The 17,671-nt window shown below is 32.5% G+C and overlaps 1 protein-coding gene across 3 annotated transcripts in view; it reads right to left on the reverse strand.

The window, feature by feature from the left end:
* LOC141458884 (neurotrimin-like) overlaps window positions 1-17,671 on the reverse strand; it is a 708,924-nt gene that overhangs the window by 93,461 nt on the left and 597,792 nt on the right. The window lies entirely within an intron of this gene.

Genomic DNA, 17,671 nt, shown 5'->3' on the forward strand with positions numbered 1-17,671 from the left:
GGATTCCACTATTATAATAGGAGATACAGCAATTTGAAATTTGAAGGGAATAAAAACTACGAAACTTTATCACCTTATATCGCCTTATAGAATACAGCTAGAAACCTGGAATTGTGCTCAATTGTAGAGGTAAACGAGTACTACAATTGTAAGTATTTTCGCAGGGATTCCACTATTATAATAGGAGATACAGCAATTTGAATTTTGAAGGGAATAAAAACTACGAAACTTTATCACCTTATATCGCCTTATAGAATACAGCTAGAAACCTGGAATTGTGCTCAATTGTAGAGGTAAACGAGTACTACAATGGTAAGTATTTTCGCAGGGATTCCACTATTATAACAGGAGATACAGCAATTTGAAATTTGAAGGGAATAAAGACTACGAAACTTTATCACCTTATATCGCCTTATAGAATACAGCTAGAAACCTGGAATTGTGCTCAATTGTAGAGGTAAACGAGTACTACAATTGTAAGTATTTTCGCAGGGATTCCACTATTATAATAGGAGATACAGCTATTTGAAATTTGAAGGGAATAAAAACTACGAAACTTTATCACCATATATCGCCTTATAGAATACAGCTAGAAACTTGGAATTGTGCTCAATTGTAGAGGTAAACGAGTACTACAATTGTAAGTATTTTCGCAGGGATTCCACTATTATAATAGGAGATACAGCAATTTGAAATTTGAAGGGAATAAAAACTACGAAACTTTATCACCTTATATCGCCTTATAGAATACAGCTAGAAACCTGGAATTGTGCTCAGTTGTAGAGGTAAACGAGTACTACAATTGTAAGTATTTTCGTAGGGATTCCACTATTATAATAGGAGATACAGCAATTTGAAATTTGAAGGGAATAAAAACTACGAAACTTTATCACCTTATATCGCCTTATAGAATACAGCTAGAAACCTGGAATTGTGCTCAGTTGTAGAGGTAAACGAGTACTACAATTGTAAGTATTTTCGTAGGGATTCCACTATTATAATAGGAGATACAGCAATTTGAAATTTGAAGGGAATAAAAACTACGAAACTTTATCACCTTATATCGCCTTATAGAATACAGCTAGAAACCTGGAATTGTGCTCAATTGTAGAGGTAAACGAGTACTACAATTGTAAGTATTTTCGCAGGGATTCCACTATTATAACAGGAGATACAGCAATTTGAAATTTGAAGGGAATAAAAACTACGAAAATTTATCACCTTATATCGCCATATAGAATACAGCTAGAAACCTGGAATTGTGCTCAATTGTAGAGGTAAACGAGTACTACAATTGTAAGTATTTTCGCAGGGATTCCACTATTATAATAGGAGATACAGCAATTTGAATTTTGAAGGGAATAAAAACTACGAAACTTTATCACCTTATATCGCCTTATAGAATACAGCTAGAAACCTGGAATTGTGCTCAATTGTAGAGGTAAACGAGTACTACAATGGTAAGTATTTTCGCAGGGATTCCACTATTATAATAGGAGATACAGCAATTTGAAATTTGAAGGGAATAAAGACTACGAAACTTTATCACCTTATATCGCCTTATAGAATACAGCTAGAAACCTGGAATTGTGCTCAATTGTAGAGGTAAACGAGTACTACAATTGTAAGTATTTTCGCAGGGATTCCACTATTATAATAGGAGATACAGCAATTTGAAATTTGAAGGGAATAAAGACTACGAAACTTTATCACCTTATATCGCCTTATAGAATACAGCTAGAAACCTGGAATTGTGCTCAATTGTAGTGGTAAACGAGTACTACAATTGTAAGTATTTTCGCAGGGATTCCACTATTATAATAGGAGATACAGCAATTTGAAATTTGAAGGGAATAAAGACTACGAAACTTTATCACCTTATATCGCCTTATAGAATACAGCTAGAAACCTGGAATTGTGCTCAATTGTAGAGGTAAACGAGTACTACAATTGTAAGTATTTTCGCAGGGATTCCACTATTATAATAGGAGATACAGCAATTTGAAATTTGAAGGGAATAAAAACTACGAAACTTTATCACCATATATCGCCTTATAGAATACAGCTAGAAACCTGGAATTGTGCTCAATTGTAGAGGTAAACGAGTACTACAATTGTAAGTATTTTCGCAGGGATTCCACTATTATAATAGGAGATACAGCAATTTGAAATTTGAAGGGAATAAAAACTACGAAACTTTATCACCTTATATCGCCTTATAGAATACAGCTAGAAACCTGGAATTGTGCTCAGTTGTAGAGGTAAACGAGTACTACAATTGTAAGTATTTTCGTAGGGATTCCACTATTATAATAGGAGATACAGCAATTTGAAATTTGAAGGGAATAAAAACTACGAAACTTTATCACCTTATATCGCCTTATAGAATACAGCTAGAAACCTGGAATTGTGCTCAATTGTAGAGGTAAACGAGTACTACAATTGTAAGTATTTTCGCAGGGATTCTACTATTATAACAGGAGATACAGCAATTTGAAATTTGAAGGGAATAAAAACTACGAAAATTTATCACCTTATATCGCCATATAGAATACAGCTAGAAACCTGGAATTGTGCTCAATTGTAAAGGTAAACGAGTACTACAATTGTAAGTATTTTCGCAGGGATTCCACTATTATAATAGGAGATACAGCAATTTGAATTTTGAAGGGAATAAAAACTACGAAACTTTATCAACTTATATCGCCTTATAGAATACAGCTAGAAACCTGGAATTGTGCTCAATTGTAGAGGTAAACGAGTACTACAATGGTAAGTATTTTCGCAGGGATTCCACTATTATAATAGGAGATGCAGCAATTTGAAATTTGAAGGGAATAAAGACTACGAAACTTTATCACCTTATATCGCCTTATAGAATACAGCTAGAAACCTGGAATTGTGCTCAATTGTAGAGGTAAACGAGTACTACAATTGTAAGTATTTTCGCAGGGATTCCACTATTATAATAGGAGATTCAGCAATTTGAAATTTGAAGGGAATAAAGACTACGAAACTTTATCACCTTATATCGCCTTATAGAATACAGCTAGAAACCTGGAATTGTGCTCAATTGTAGAGGTAAACGAGTACTACAATTGTAAGTATTTTCGTAGGGATTCCACTATTATAATAGGAGATACAGCAATTTGAAATTTGAAGGGAATAAAAACTACGAAACTTTATCACCTTATATCGCCTTATAGAATACAGCTAGAAACCTGGAATTGTGCTCAGTTGTAGAGGTAAACGAGTACTACAATTGTAAGTATTTTCGTAGGGATTCCACTATTATAATAGGAGATACAGCAATTTGAAATTTGAAGGGAATAAAAACTACGAAACTTTATCACCTTATATCGCCTTATAGAATACAGCTAGAAACCTGGAATTGTGCTCAATTGTAGAGGTAAACGAGTACTACAATTGTAAGTATTTTCGCAGGGATTCCACTATTATAACAGGAGATACAGCAATTTGAAATTTGAAGGGAATAAAAACTACGAAAATTTATCACCTTATATCGCCATATAGAATACAGCTAGAAACCTGGAATTGTGCTCAATTGTAGAGGTAAACGAGTACTACAATTGTAAGTATTTTCGCAGGGATTCCACTATTATAATAGGAGATACAGCAATTTGAATTTTGAAGGGAATAAAAACTACGAAACTTTATCACCTTATATCGCCTTATAGAATACAGCTAGAAACCTGGAATTGTGCTCAATTGTAGAGGTAAACGAGTACTACAATGGTAAGTATTTTCGCAGGGATTCCACTATTATAATAGGAGATACAGCAATTTGAAATTTGAAGGGAATAAAGACTACGAAACTTTATCACCTTATATCGCCTTATAGAATACAGCTAGAAACCTGGAATTGTGCTCAATTGTAGAGGTAAACGAGTACTACAATTGTAAGTATTTTCGCAGGGATTCCACTATTATAATAGGAGATACAGCAATTTGAAATTTGAAGGGAATAAAGACTACGAAACTTTATCACCTTATATCGCCTTATAGAATACAGCTAGAAACCTGGAATTGTGCTCAATTGTAGTGGTAAACGAGTACTACAATTGTAAGTATTTTCGCAGGGATTCCACTATTATAATAGGAGATACAGCAATTTGAAATTTGAAGGGAATAAAGACTACGAAACTTTATCACCTTATATCGCCTTATAGAATACAGCTAGAAACCTGGAATTGTGCTCAATTGTAGAGGTAAACGAGTACTACAATTGTAAGTATTTTCGCAGGGATTCCACTATTATAATAGGAGATACAGCAATTTGAAATTTGAAGGGAATAAAAACTACGAAACTTTATCACCATATATCGCCTTATAGAATACAGCTAGAAACCTGGAATTGTGCTCAATTGTAGAGGTAAACGAGTACTACAATTGTAAGTATTTTCGCAGGGATTCCACTATTATAATAGGAGATACAGCAATTTGAAATTTGAAGGGAATAAAAACTACGAAACTTTATCACCTTATATCGCCTTATAGAATACAGCTAGAAACCTGGAATTGTGCTCAGTTGTAGAGGTAAACGAGTACTACAATTGTAAGTATTTTCGTAGGGATTCCACTATTATAATAGGAGATACAGCAATTTGAAATTTGAAGGGAATAAAAACTACGAAACTTTATCACCTTATATCGCCTTATAGAATACAGCTAGAAACCTGGAATTGTGCTCAATTGTAGAGGTAAACGAGTACTACAATTGTAAGTATTTTCGCAGGGATTCCACTATTATAACAGGAGATACAGCAATTTGAAATTTGAAGGGAATAAAAACTACGAAAATTTATCACCTTATATCGCCATATAGAATACAGCTAGAAACCTGGAATTGTGCTCAATTGTAAAGGTAAACGAGTACTACAATTGTAAGTATTTTCGCAGGGATTCCACTATTATAATAGGAGATACAGCAATTTGAATTTTGAAGGGAATAAAAACTACGAAACTTTATCAACTTATATCGCCTTATAGAATACAGCTAGAAACCTGGAATTGTGCTCAATTGTAGAGGTAAACGAGTACTACAATGGTAAGTATTTTCGCAGGGATTCCACTATTATAATAGGAGATGCAGCAATTTGAAATTTGAAGGGAATAAAGACTACGAAACTTTATCACCTTATATCGCCTTATAGAATACAGCTAGAAACCTGGAATTGTGCTCAATTGTAGAGGTAAACGAGTACTACAATTGTAAGTATTTTCGCAGGGATTCCACTATTATAATAGGAGATTCAGCAATTTGAAATTTGAAGGGAATAAAGACTACGAAACTTTATCACCTTATATCGCCTTATAGAATACAGCTAGAAACCTGGAATTGTGCTCAATTGTAGAGGTAAACGAGTACTACAATTGTAAGTATTTTCGCAGGGATTCCACTATTATAATAGGAGATACAGCAATTTGAAATTTGAAGGGAATAAAAACTACGAAACTTTATCACCTTATATCGCCTTATAGAATACAGCTAGAAACCTGGAATTGTGCTCAGTTGTAGAGGTAAACGAGTACTACAATTGTAAGTATTTTCGCAGGGATTCCACTATTATAATAGGAGATACAGCAATTTGAAATTTGAAGGGAATAAAAACTACGAAACTTTATCACCTTATATCGCCTTATAGAATACAGCTAGAAACCTGGAATTGTGCTCAGTTGTAGAGGTAAACGAGTACTACAATTGTAAGTATTTTCGTAGGGATTCCACTATTATAATAGGAGATACAGCAATTTAAAATTTGAAGGGAATAAAAACTACGAAACTTTATCACCTTATATCGCCTTATAGAATACAGCTAGAAACCTGGAATTGTGCTGAATTGTAGAGGTAAACGAGTACTACAATTGTAAGTATTTTCGCAGGGATTCCACTATTATAATAGGAGATACAGCAATTTGAAATTTGAAGGGAATAAAAACTACGAAACTCTATCACCTTATAGAATACAGCTAGAAACCTGGAATTGTGCTCAATTGTAGAGGTAAACGAGTACTACAATTGTAAGTATTTTCGCAGGGATTCCACTATTATAATAGGAGATACAGCAATTTGAAATTTTAAGGGAATAAAGACTACGAAAATTTATCACCTTATATCGCCTTATAGAATACAGCTAGAAACCTGGAATTGTGCTCAATTGTAGAGGTCAACGAGTACTACAATTGTAAGTATTTTCGCAGGGATTCCACTATTATAATAGGAGATACAGCAATTTGAAATTTGAAGGGAATAAAGACTACGAAACTTTATCACCTTATATCGCCTTATAGAATACAGCTAGAAACCTGGTATTGTGCTCAATTGTAGAGGTAAACGAGTACTACAATTGTAAGTATTTTCGCAGGGATTCCACTATTATAATAGGAGATACAGCAATTTGAAATTTGAAGGGAATAAAAACTACGAAACTTTATCACCATATATCGCCTTATAGAATACAGCTAGAAACCTGGAATTGTGCTCAGTTGTAGAGGTAAACGAGTACTACAATTGTAAGTATTTTCGTAGGGATTCCACTATTATAATAGGAGATACAGCAATTTGAAATTTGAAGGGAATAAAAACTACGAAACTTTATCACCTTATATCGCCTTATAGAATACAGCTAGAAACCTGGAATTGTGCTCAATTGTAGAGGTAAACGAGTACTACAATTGTAAGTATTTTCGCAGGGATTCCACTATTATAATAGGAGATACAGCAATTTGAATTTTGAAGGGAATAAAAACTACGAAACTTTATCACCTTATATCGCCTTATAGAATACAGCTAGAAACCTGGAATTGTGCTCAATTGTAGAGGTAAACGAGTACTACAATGGTAAGTATTTTCGCAGGGATTCCACTATTATAATAGGAGATACAGCAATTTGAAATTTGAAGGGAATAAAGACTACGAAACTTTATCACCTTATATCGCCTTATAGAATACAGCTAGAAACCTGGAATTGTGCTCAATTGTAGAGGTAAACGAGTACTACAATTGTAAGTATTTTCGCAGGGATTCCACTATTATAATAGGAGATACAGCTATTTGAAATTTGAAGGGAATAAAAACTACGAAACTTTATCACCATATATCGCCTTATAGAATACAGCTAGAAACTTGGAATTGTGCTCAATTGTAGAGGTAAACGAGTACTACAATTGTAAGTATTTTCGCAGGGATTCCACTATTATAATAGGAGATACAGCAATTTGAAATTTGAAGGGAATAAAAACTACGAAACTTTATCACCTTATATCGCCTTATAGAATACAGCTAGAAACCTGGAATTGTGCTCAGTTGTAGAGGTAAACGAGTACTACAATTGTAAGTATTTTCGTAGGGATTCCACTATTATAATAGGAGATACAGCAATTTGAAATTTGAAGGGAATAAAAACTACGAAACTTTATCACCTTATATCGCCTTATAGAATACAGCTAGAAACCTGGAATTGTGCTCAGTTGTAGAGGTAAACGAGTACTACAATTGTAAGTATTTTCGTAGGGATTCCACTATTATAATAGGAGATACAGCAATTTGAAATTTGAAGGGAATAAAAACTACGAAACTTTATCACCTTATATCGCCTTATAGAATACAGCTAGAAACCTGGAATTGTGCTCAATTGTAGAGGTAAACGAGTACTACAATTGTAAGTATTTTCGCAGGGATTCCACTATTATAACAGGAGATACAGCAATTTGAAATTTGAAGGGAATAAAAACTACGAAAATTTATCACCTTATATCGCCTTATAGAATACAGCTAGAAACCTGGAATTGTGCTCAATTGTAGAGGTAAACGAGTACTACAATGGTAAGTATTTTCGCAGGGATTCCACTATTATAATAGGAGATACAGCAATTTGAAATTTGAAGGGAATAAAGACTACGAAACTTTATCACCTTATATCGCCTTATAGAATACAGCTAGAAACCTGGAATTGTGCTCAATTGTAGAGGTAAACGAGTACTACAATTGTAAGTATTTTCGCAGGGATTCCACTATTATAATAGGAGATACAGCAATTTGAAATTTGAAGGGAATAAAGACTACGAAACTTTATCACCTTATATCGCCTTATAGAATACAGCTAGAAACCTGGAATTGTGCTCAATTGTAGTGGTAAACGAGTACTACAATTGTAAGTATTTTCGCAGGGATTCCACTATTATAATAGGAGATACAGCAATTTGAAATTTGAAGGGAATAAAGACTACGAAACTTTATCACCTTATATCGCCTTATAGAATACAGCTAGAAACCTGGAATTGTGCTCAATTGTAGAGGTAAACGAGTACTACAATTGTAAGTATTTTCGCAGGGATTCCACTATTATAATAGGAGATACAGCAATTTGAAATTTGAAGGGAATAAAAACTACGAAACTTTATCACCATATATCGCCTTATAGAATACAGCTAGAAACCTGGAATTGTGCTCAATTGTAGAGGTAAACGAGTACTACAATTGTAAGTATTTTCGCAGGGATTCCACTATTATAATAGGAGATACAGCAATTTGAAATTTGAAGGGAATAAAAACTACGAAACTTTATCACCTTATATCCCTTATAGAATACAGCTAGAAACCTGGAATTGTGCTCAGTTGTAGAGGTAAACGAGTACTACAATTGTAAGTATTTTCGTAGGGATTCCACTATTATAATAGGAGATACAGCAATTTGAAATTTGAAGGGAATAAAAACTACGAAACTTTATCACCTTATATCGCCTTATAGAATACAGCTAGAAACCTGGAATTGTGCTCAATTGTAGAGGTAAACGAGTACTACAATTGTAAGTATTTTCGCAGGGATTCCACTATTATAACAGGAGATACAGCAATTTGAAATTTGAAGGGAATAAAAACTACGAAAATTTATCACCTTATATCGCCATATAGAATACAGCTAGAAACCTGGAATTGTGCTCAATTGTAAAGGTAAACGAGTACTACAATTGTAAGTATTTTCGCAGGGATTCCACTATTATAATAGGAGATACAGCAATTTGAATTTTGAAGGGAATAAAAACTACGAAACTTTATCAACTTATATCGCCTTATAGAATACAGCTAGAAACCTGGAATTGTGCTCAATTGTAGAGGTAAACGAGTACTACAATGGTAAGTATTTTCGCAGGGATTCCACTATTATAATAGGAGATGCAGCAATTTGAAATTTGAAGGGAATAAAGACTACGAAACTTTATCACCTTATATCGCCTTATAGAATACAGCTAGAAACCTGGAATTGTGCTCAATTGTAGAGGTAAACGAGTACTACAATTGTAAGTATTTTCGCAGGGATTCCACTATTATAATAGGAGATTCAGCAATTTGAAATTTGAAGGGAATAAAGACTACGAAACTTTATCACCTTATATCGCCTTATAGAATACAGCTAGAAACCTGGAATTGTGCTCAATTGTAGAGGTAAACGAGTACTACAATTGTAAGTATTTTCGCAGGGATTCCACTATTATAATAGGAGATACAGCAATTTGAAATTTGAAGGGAATAAAAACTACGAAACTTTATCACCTTATATCGCCTTATAGAATACAGCTAGAAACCTGGAATTGTGCTCAGTTGTAGAGGTAAACGAGTACTACAATTGTAAGTATTTTCGCAGGGATTCCACTATTATAATAGGAGATACAGCAATTTGAAATTTGAAGGGAATAAAAACTACGAAACTTTATCACCTTATATCGCCTTATAGAATACAGCTAGAAACCTGGAATTGTGCTCAGTTGTAGAGGTAAACGAGTACTACAATTGTAAGTATTTTCGTAGGGATTCCACTATTATAATAGGAGATACAGCAATTTAAAATTTGAAGGGAATAAAAACTACGAAACTTTATCACCTTATATCGCCTTATAGAATACAGCTAGAAACCTGGAATTGTGCTCAATTGTAGAGGTAAACGAGTACTACAATTGTAAGTATTTTCGCAGGGATTCCACTATTATAATAGGAGATACAGCAATTTGAAATTTGAAGGGAATAAAAACTACGAAACTCTATCACCTTATAGAATACAGCTAGAAACCTGGAATTGTGCTCAATTGTAGAGGTAAACGAGTACTACAATTGTAAGTATTTTCGCAGGGATTCCACTATTATAATAGGAGATACAGCAATTTGAAATTTGAAGGGAATAAAAACTACGAAACTTTATCACCTTATATCGCCTTATAGAATACAGCTAGAAACCTGGAATTGTGCTCAATTGTAGAGGTAAACGAGTAATACAATTGTAAGTATTTTCGCAGGGATTCCACTATTATAATAGGAGATACAGCAATTTGAAATTTGAAGGGAATACAAAACTACGAAACTTTATCACCATATATCTCCTTATAGAATACAGCTAGAAACCTGCAATTGTGCTCAATTATAGAGGTAAACGAGTACCACAATTGTAAGTATTTTCGCAGGGATTCCACTATTGCAATAGGAGATACAGCAATTTGAAATTTGAAGGAAATAAAAACTACGAAACTGTATCACCTTATATCTCCTTATAGAATACAGCTAGAAACCTGTAATTGTGCTGAATTGTAGAGGTAAACGAGTACTACAATTGTAAGTATTTTCGCAGGGATTCCACTATTATAATAGGAGATACAGCAATTTGAAATTTGAAGGGAATAAAAACTACGAAACTTTATCACCTTATATCGCCTTATAGAATACAGCTAGAAACTTGGAATCGTGCTCAATTGTAGAGGTAAACGAGTACTACAATTATAAGTATTTTCGCAGGGATTCCACTATTATAATAGGAGATACAGCAATTTGAAATTTGAAGGGAATAAAAACTGCGAAAACTTTATCACCTTATATCGCCTTATAGAATACAGCTAGAAACCTGGAATTGTGCTCAATTGTAGAGGTAAACGAGTACTACAATTGTATGTATTTTCGCAGGGATTCCACTATTATAATAGGAGATACAGCAATTTGAAATTTGAAGGGAATAAAAACTACGAAACTTTATCACCTTATATCGCCTTATAGAATACAGCTAGAAACCTGGAATTGTGCTCAATTGTAGAGGTAAACGAGTAATACAATTGTAAGTATTTTCGCAGGGATTCCACTATTATAATAGGAGATACAGCAATTTGAAATTTGAAGGGAATACAAAACTACGAAACTTTATCACCTTATATCTCCTTATAGAATACAGCTAGAAACCTGCAATTGTGCTCAATTATAGAGGTAAACGAGTACCACAATTGTAAGTATTTTCGCAGGGATTCCACTATTGCAATAGGAGATACAGCAATTTGAAATTTGAAGGAAATAAAAACTACGAAACTGTATCACCTTATATCTCCTTATAGAATACAGCTAGAAACCTGTAATTGTGCTGAATTGTAGAGGTAAACGAGTACTACAATTGTAAGTATTTTCGCAGGGATTCCACTATTATAATAGGAGATACAGCAATTTGAAATTTGATGGGAATAAAAACTACGAAACTTTATCACCTTATATCGCCTTATAGAATACAGCTAGAAACCTGCAATTGTGCTCAATTGTAGAGGTAAACGAGTACTACAATTGTATGTATTTTCGCAGGGATTCTACTATTATAATAGGAGTTACAGCGATTTGAAATTTGAAGGGAATACAAAACTACGAAACTTTATCACCTTATATCGCCTTATAGAATACAGCTAGAAACCTGCAATTGTGCTCAATTGTAGAGGTAAACGAGTACTACAATTGTATGTATTTTCACAGGGATTCCACTATTATAATAGGAGTTACAGCGATTTGAAATTTGAAGGGAATACAAAACTACGAAACTTTATAACCTTATATCGCCTTATAGAATACAGCTAGAAACCTGTAATTGTGCTGAATTGTAGAGGTAAACGAGTACTACAATTGTAAGTATTTTCGCAGGGATTCCACGATTACAATAGGAGATACAGCAATTTGAAATTTGAAGGGAATAAAAACTACGAAACTTTATCACCTTATATCGCCTTATAGAATACAGCTAGAAACCTGCAATTGTGCTCAATTGTAGAGGTAAACGAGTACTACAATTGTATGTATTTTCGCAGGGATTCCACTATTATAATAGGAGTTACAGCGATTTGAAATTTGAAGGGAATACAAAACTACGAAACTTTATCACCTTATATCGCCTTATAGAATACAGCTAGAAACCTGCAATTGTGCTCAATTGTAGAGGTAAACGAGTACTACAATTGTATGTATTTTCACAGGGATTCCACTATTATAATAGGAGGTTACCATGTAAGTAAGTAATGACACAATGGCTATCAATTTTTAGTAATGAAATTTCAACCTAAATGAATAAGTTATTTCTTGTCTTAAACTCTATTAGAGAACAAGGCCATAATAAAAATTTAAATAACAAAGTTGTTAAAGTAAATTAATGGAAAAACTAAACCCTCTCGCATACTGTAAAAATAAACAAAAGTTTAAAATGGAAAATATGCAAAATTACATTTGCATACATTACAGGAAAATGAAATTTCTAGTCTGTTATGAATACTTTGACCTTACAGTTAGTTGTTAATGATTGCAATTGAAACATCAAATATTTTTGAACAATTTAATAATTTATGAATTTTTATTGTTATTTGAATTATTATTCGCGACGAGTATCAAAATGTTTTCAAATGAAGCAATACGATAGAATAAGTGGCTTTTGACCGAATTAGTTGCAATATGTTTGTATTCTAGAAATTAAATGAGGATATAATAAATTCCAGGACTATAATTTCATGAGTCTTCCAGACCAAGATCAAGTCCAGCTGGAAAGAGTTATTCTATTTTGAGGGCGCCACAACAAAACCCTTAATATAAAGAAATTTCTATTTTTACACGCGGTTTTCACATCCAACTACCGATTAGTTGACGTGGACGGAGGTAATTAGCAAACATACTTTACTACAAAGTTCGCACAATAACCATTAAATAAAATCCAATGCCTAGGACCGGGAATCGAACCCAGTACCACAATAGATATTAGCTTCGCAGGCCTCGCCTCTAACCGTTTGGCTATGGTGGCACCTAACATGTCATTATTGCTGATTTAAATTGATGGAGCAAGAGTATTATTATATATATCAGATAATGGATTTTACTTCATTTGAAGTTCTATGCTATAAGTGCAATCAAATACAAAATCATTTGATTACTTTCACAAGCTAAAAGCAATAAATTTAAAAAAGCTATTATATATAAAATAGATTCAAATAAATTTTGTATGGTTTGTAATGGAGGTCAGCGTGAAAATATCACTCATTTGTTTTTAGAATGTCCTGCATATAGTATTTATAGGCAAAGTTTAAACCTTGACAACAACAATTTAACAACAGAAATGGAAAGATTAGCTAATGATTACTCTCATAGAAACATTCAGAGTGTACAAATATGTTAAAAATATACTAATGTTACGGTCATTTCTGATGAATGAGTAATGTTTGAATTTAATTGTACGTTAGATCTTTATTATTTTGTTTGTATTTTTTGTACCAAGTTGTCTGTTTTGTTGTTGTGTATATATAATTGATAAGAATAAAACCAACTCCTTTTGTTACAGGTTTAGAACCTATAAAACAAATAAATAAATAATAATAATAAATAATAAAAAAGCTTTTTATGCAATAAACTGTAAAGTCTGCAACTCTTCAGTGAAACAGTATCAATAGCACGAAAGAGACGAATTAATGAATGACGAATAAATGTATTTAAAAAAAAAAAATTGACACGATTGTAAAACTAAGAGGAATTACCAGAATAAATAATAATGAACACTAAACTAGAAAACTCTTTTACAGCACTAACTTTTCACCATAAATATATTTGTGTCAATTTGAGAGAGAAGAATAGAACCCTATTCGTCTAAAACTAAATAACTATCAAATTATAAACATACTAATGTTCTCCTATTACAAACAACAAACTACAAAATTAACTCCCCAGTCTTGTTAGATATCGCATGACTACATTAATATAATAACACTGTGGTAAAATAAAGAAAACATGTAAAAGATATCGTGCTATTCAAGCTTCAACATGTTACCTAATATTTTTTCTTATTTTCAAACAACAAACCTGCAAAATATAATTAGATTTTATAATAAAAACAAAACAAATCTGTATTGTTAGTCCTTTGATTGTGACATAATTAAAGTCAAAATAAATAAATAAATAAACAGGTTCTTGTTATTTTTGTAGATACTCGTATATTTTGAATTTTGTAATCTTATTCATATTTTTCATTTTAAGCTTTTATTTTTCCTTCACAATAATGTCATAATTACACAATGAATATGCTTTATTTTCATAGTATACCACGACTGATATTACTGACAATTATTTATACTGAATAGGCTAATTTATTTTAGTAATGTATAATGGATATTTTACTAACACTACATCAATTTATACGTTGAATAATTTTTATTATTAATAATTTTCACATATGTATAAAAAGATGTTTGTTGACTGCTAAATAATATATTCCATCAACTAATAAGTTATGGTTTTCTAAGAACTACACATTGATGTGGATATCCTTCGTGTAATGTTTTGAGGTCATTATATCATTCATTTCTTAAAACCTTAAGTTTTAGAATGATAAATCACCTAGAACTGTCCTTGAAGAAATAAGGAAAACAAAAATTAAATTTTATTAATTTTAAACAAATAAATGTCCACAATTTTTCTGGATTTAAATAAGACATCATCCTAATAAGAAGAGAATTAGGAAGGTACGAGGGTCGTTTGAAAAGTCCGTGCAAAAATAAGAACTACTTAATTTTTTGGGGTAAACCTTTTTTATTTTTCAACATAATCTCCTTTTAGGCTTATACACTTCGTCCAACGCTGCTCTAGTTTGTTGATCCCTTCCGAATAATAGGATTTGTCCAAGTCTGAAAAATAGCCATTCGTTTCTGCAATCACCTCCTCGTTTGAATAAAATCTTTTTCCCGCCAGCCATTTCTTTATATTGGGGAACAAATAGTAGTCCGAGGGAGTCAAGTCTGGAGAATAGGGGGATGTGAACGAGTTGGAACCCTATTTCCATTAATTTTGCGACCATAACTGCTGAGGTGTGAGCTGGTGCGTTGTCGTGATGGAAAAGGACTTTTTTGTGGGCCAATCGTGGGCATTTTTCTTGCAGCTCGGTTTTCAAACGGTCCAATAACGATGAATAATATGCACCTGTAATAGTTTTACCCTTTTCCAGATAGTCGATGAGGATTATTCCTTGCGAATCCCAAAAGACAGTCGCCATAATCTTTCCGGCCGAAGGAACGGTCTTCGCCTTTTTTGGCGCAGATTCCCCCTTGGTAACCCATTGTTTAGATTGTTCTTTGGTCTCAGAAGTGTAGTGATGTATCCATGTTTCATCCACAGTGACGAAACGACGCTTAAAGTCCTGCGGATTCTTCTGGAACAGCTACAAACCGTCCTTACACGATTTCGTTTTTGGTCAAGCGTGAGCAATCGCGGCGCCCATCTTGCGGATAGCTTTGTCATGTCCAAATGTTGATGCAAAATATTATGTATTCGTTCATTCGAGATGCCCACAGCACTAGCAATCTCACGCATCTTCACTCTTCTGTCATCCATCACCATATCATGGATTTTATCAATGATTTCTGGAGTAGTAACCTCAACAGGGCGTCCAGAACGTTCAGCGTCACTTGTGCCCATATGGCCACTCCGAAAATTTTGAAACCACTTATAAACTGTTCTAATCGAAGGTGCAGAGTCACCATGATGTTTATCAAGCTTCTCTTTAGTCTCCTGAGGCGTTTTGCCTTTCATCAAGTAGTGTTTAATCAACACACGAAATTCTTTTTCGTCCATTTTCTGAAAATCACTCGACTTCCTCGATTCAAACGAATGCCAAACACAAAGAAATAGACCGATCTGGCTGAAACTTGGTGTGTGTTCTTCCAAGAGATGCTACTAACTAAACATAACCTCGATACGCGCCAGTAGTGCTATCTCTCTGACTTTGCACGGACTTTTCAAACGACCCTCGTATTATTTAATGGAATTTATATACTCCACGCTGAATATGAGAATTAATAAAAAAATTAATTAATGATAATAATGTGGAATGTATAAAATGATTTTCTGCTAGAATGAGGAACTTGATTATTTATATTTCAATGTCAGATACTTTAATATTAAAAATATAATCAAAGCTTTAGACTGTACAAATTTTTAGTTGATTGTAAATTAAATTTATTCATTAAATTTAAAACAAAAATTATAATTTATAATTAAAAGAATATTTTATAATTCCAACTGCTAAAAAAAATAAAAAAGTGTACATTTATTAATCTATTCTACTTTAAACTACCATGGAGATATTTTTAAGCCTTAAAAACTTTATAACTCACATTAAAAAGCTTTTAATTATATCAGAAAAAAGTCACGAACTTTTTATTCATTTTATTCTAAATTCTAAATTACTTTTTGAATAAAATTAATATTATTTATTTTTAATTTAGTTACCTAGCGTATAAAATGATGAGTAAGTGTGGCATAGAATAAAAATACATTTGGTATTTTGTAATGGATAACAATTTTATTTTGGTACATTCTAAATTGGTATTTGGGTCAAACTCTATCAACTCTTCTAAGAGAAAAAAATGAAAAATATTTTTAACTCTTTGTTTTTTTGGAAGGAAGCTTTTATAGTCTAAAGCCTATTGTGCATCCTTAGCCTTTAACCCATACTCAACTATCTTCGACTCGTGGTCTTTAGCTTTGAAACTATCTGTTCAATATAAGCAGTAAAAGGGGCCTAGATCAGTGAATCATATAAATTTAAAAATTAAATTTCAATGAAAATACTAAAATGAAAATAAAAATAGCAAAAAATACAGGAAATTATAATTCATTTTTAACTGGCGTTATATCATGCAAAAAGGAAACTTTTGACAAGCTGGTTCTCTATAAAAACGAACATGTCCAATTGACGTCAATTTTACCAGCACAATAGATAAACAAAAGCATACTGCATAAAATTATCCGTTGTTAATATTCAAAAAAAGTGCTTTACACTTAAAAGCATTTACATTGAAATGTAGTATGCTATGCTAGCTTTTGTTTGATTATTCATATTTATGCCAAAGGACATGAAATTTTATTAGGGGAAAATTATTAAAAATTGCATTTTAAAATTTTACTAATATTCAATGAGTGACAAATTAGAACCGATATTTCTTTTAGTTTTGTGAACATTGAGGATAATACTAGTAGAATTTATTTTATTGCCTTGTTAATTTAACATTTTCAACTTTTCTTACAAAATTTGTAATTCTTTCAAACTCAAAAAGAGTACTTGTAGAATAGCATGAAGAATTCATGAAGTGTTTTTATATGCCATTTTATTTTCTTCTTGAATGTATCTCAAAACAAACTTTTATTTTATTGTGCAAACATAATTAATTTCCTAATCGAAATACAAGAATCGACTTCCTTGGAGTGAAATCTTTGAAATTATTATCACCCAGGGCTGGCCGTTTTTTTTCATACATATGTAAAAACTGTATCAGCCGTTATTTTCTTTCTGATAACTTTTTCTTTTTTTTAAAAATATGGATTTAAAGATGG

The sequence above is a fragment of the Rhodnius prolixus genome, unplaced genomic scaffold (assembly GCF_049639745.1).
Source record: "Rhodnius prolixus isolate KJV_2025 unplaced genomic scaffold, Rpr scaffold_5, whole genome shotgun sequence".
NCBI lineage: Eukaryota > Metazoa > Arthropoda > Insecta > Hemiptera > Reduviidae > Rhodnius > Rhodnius prolixus.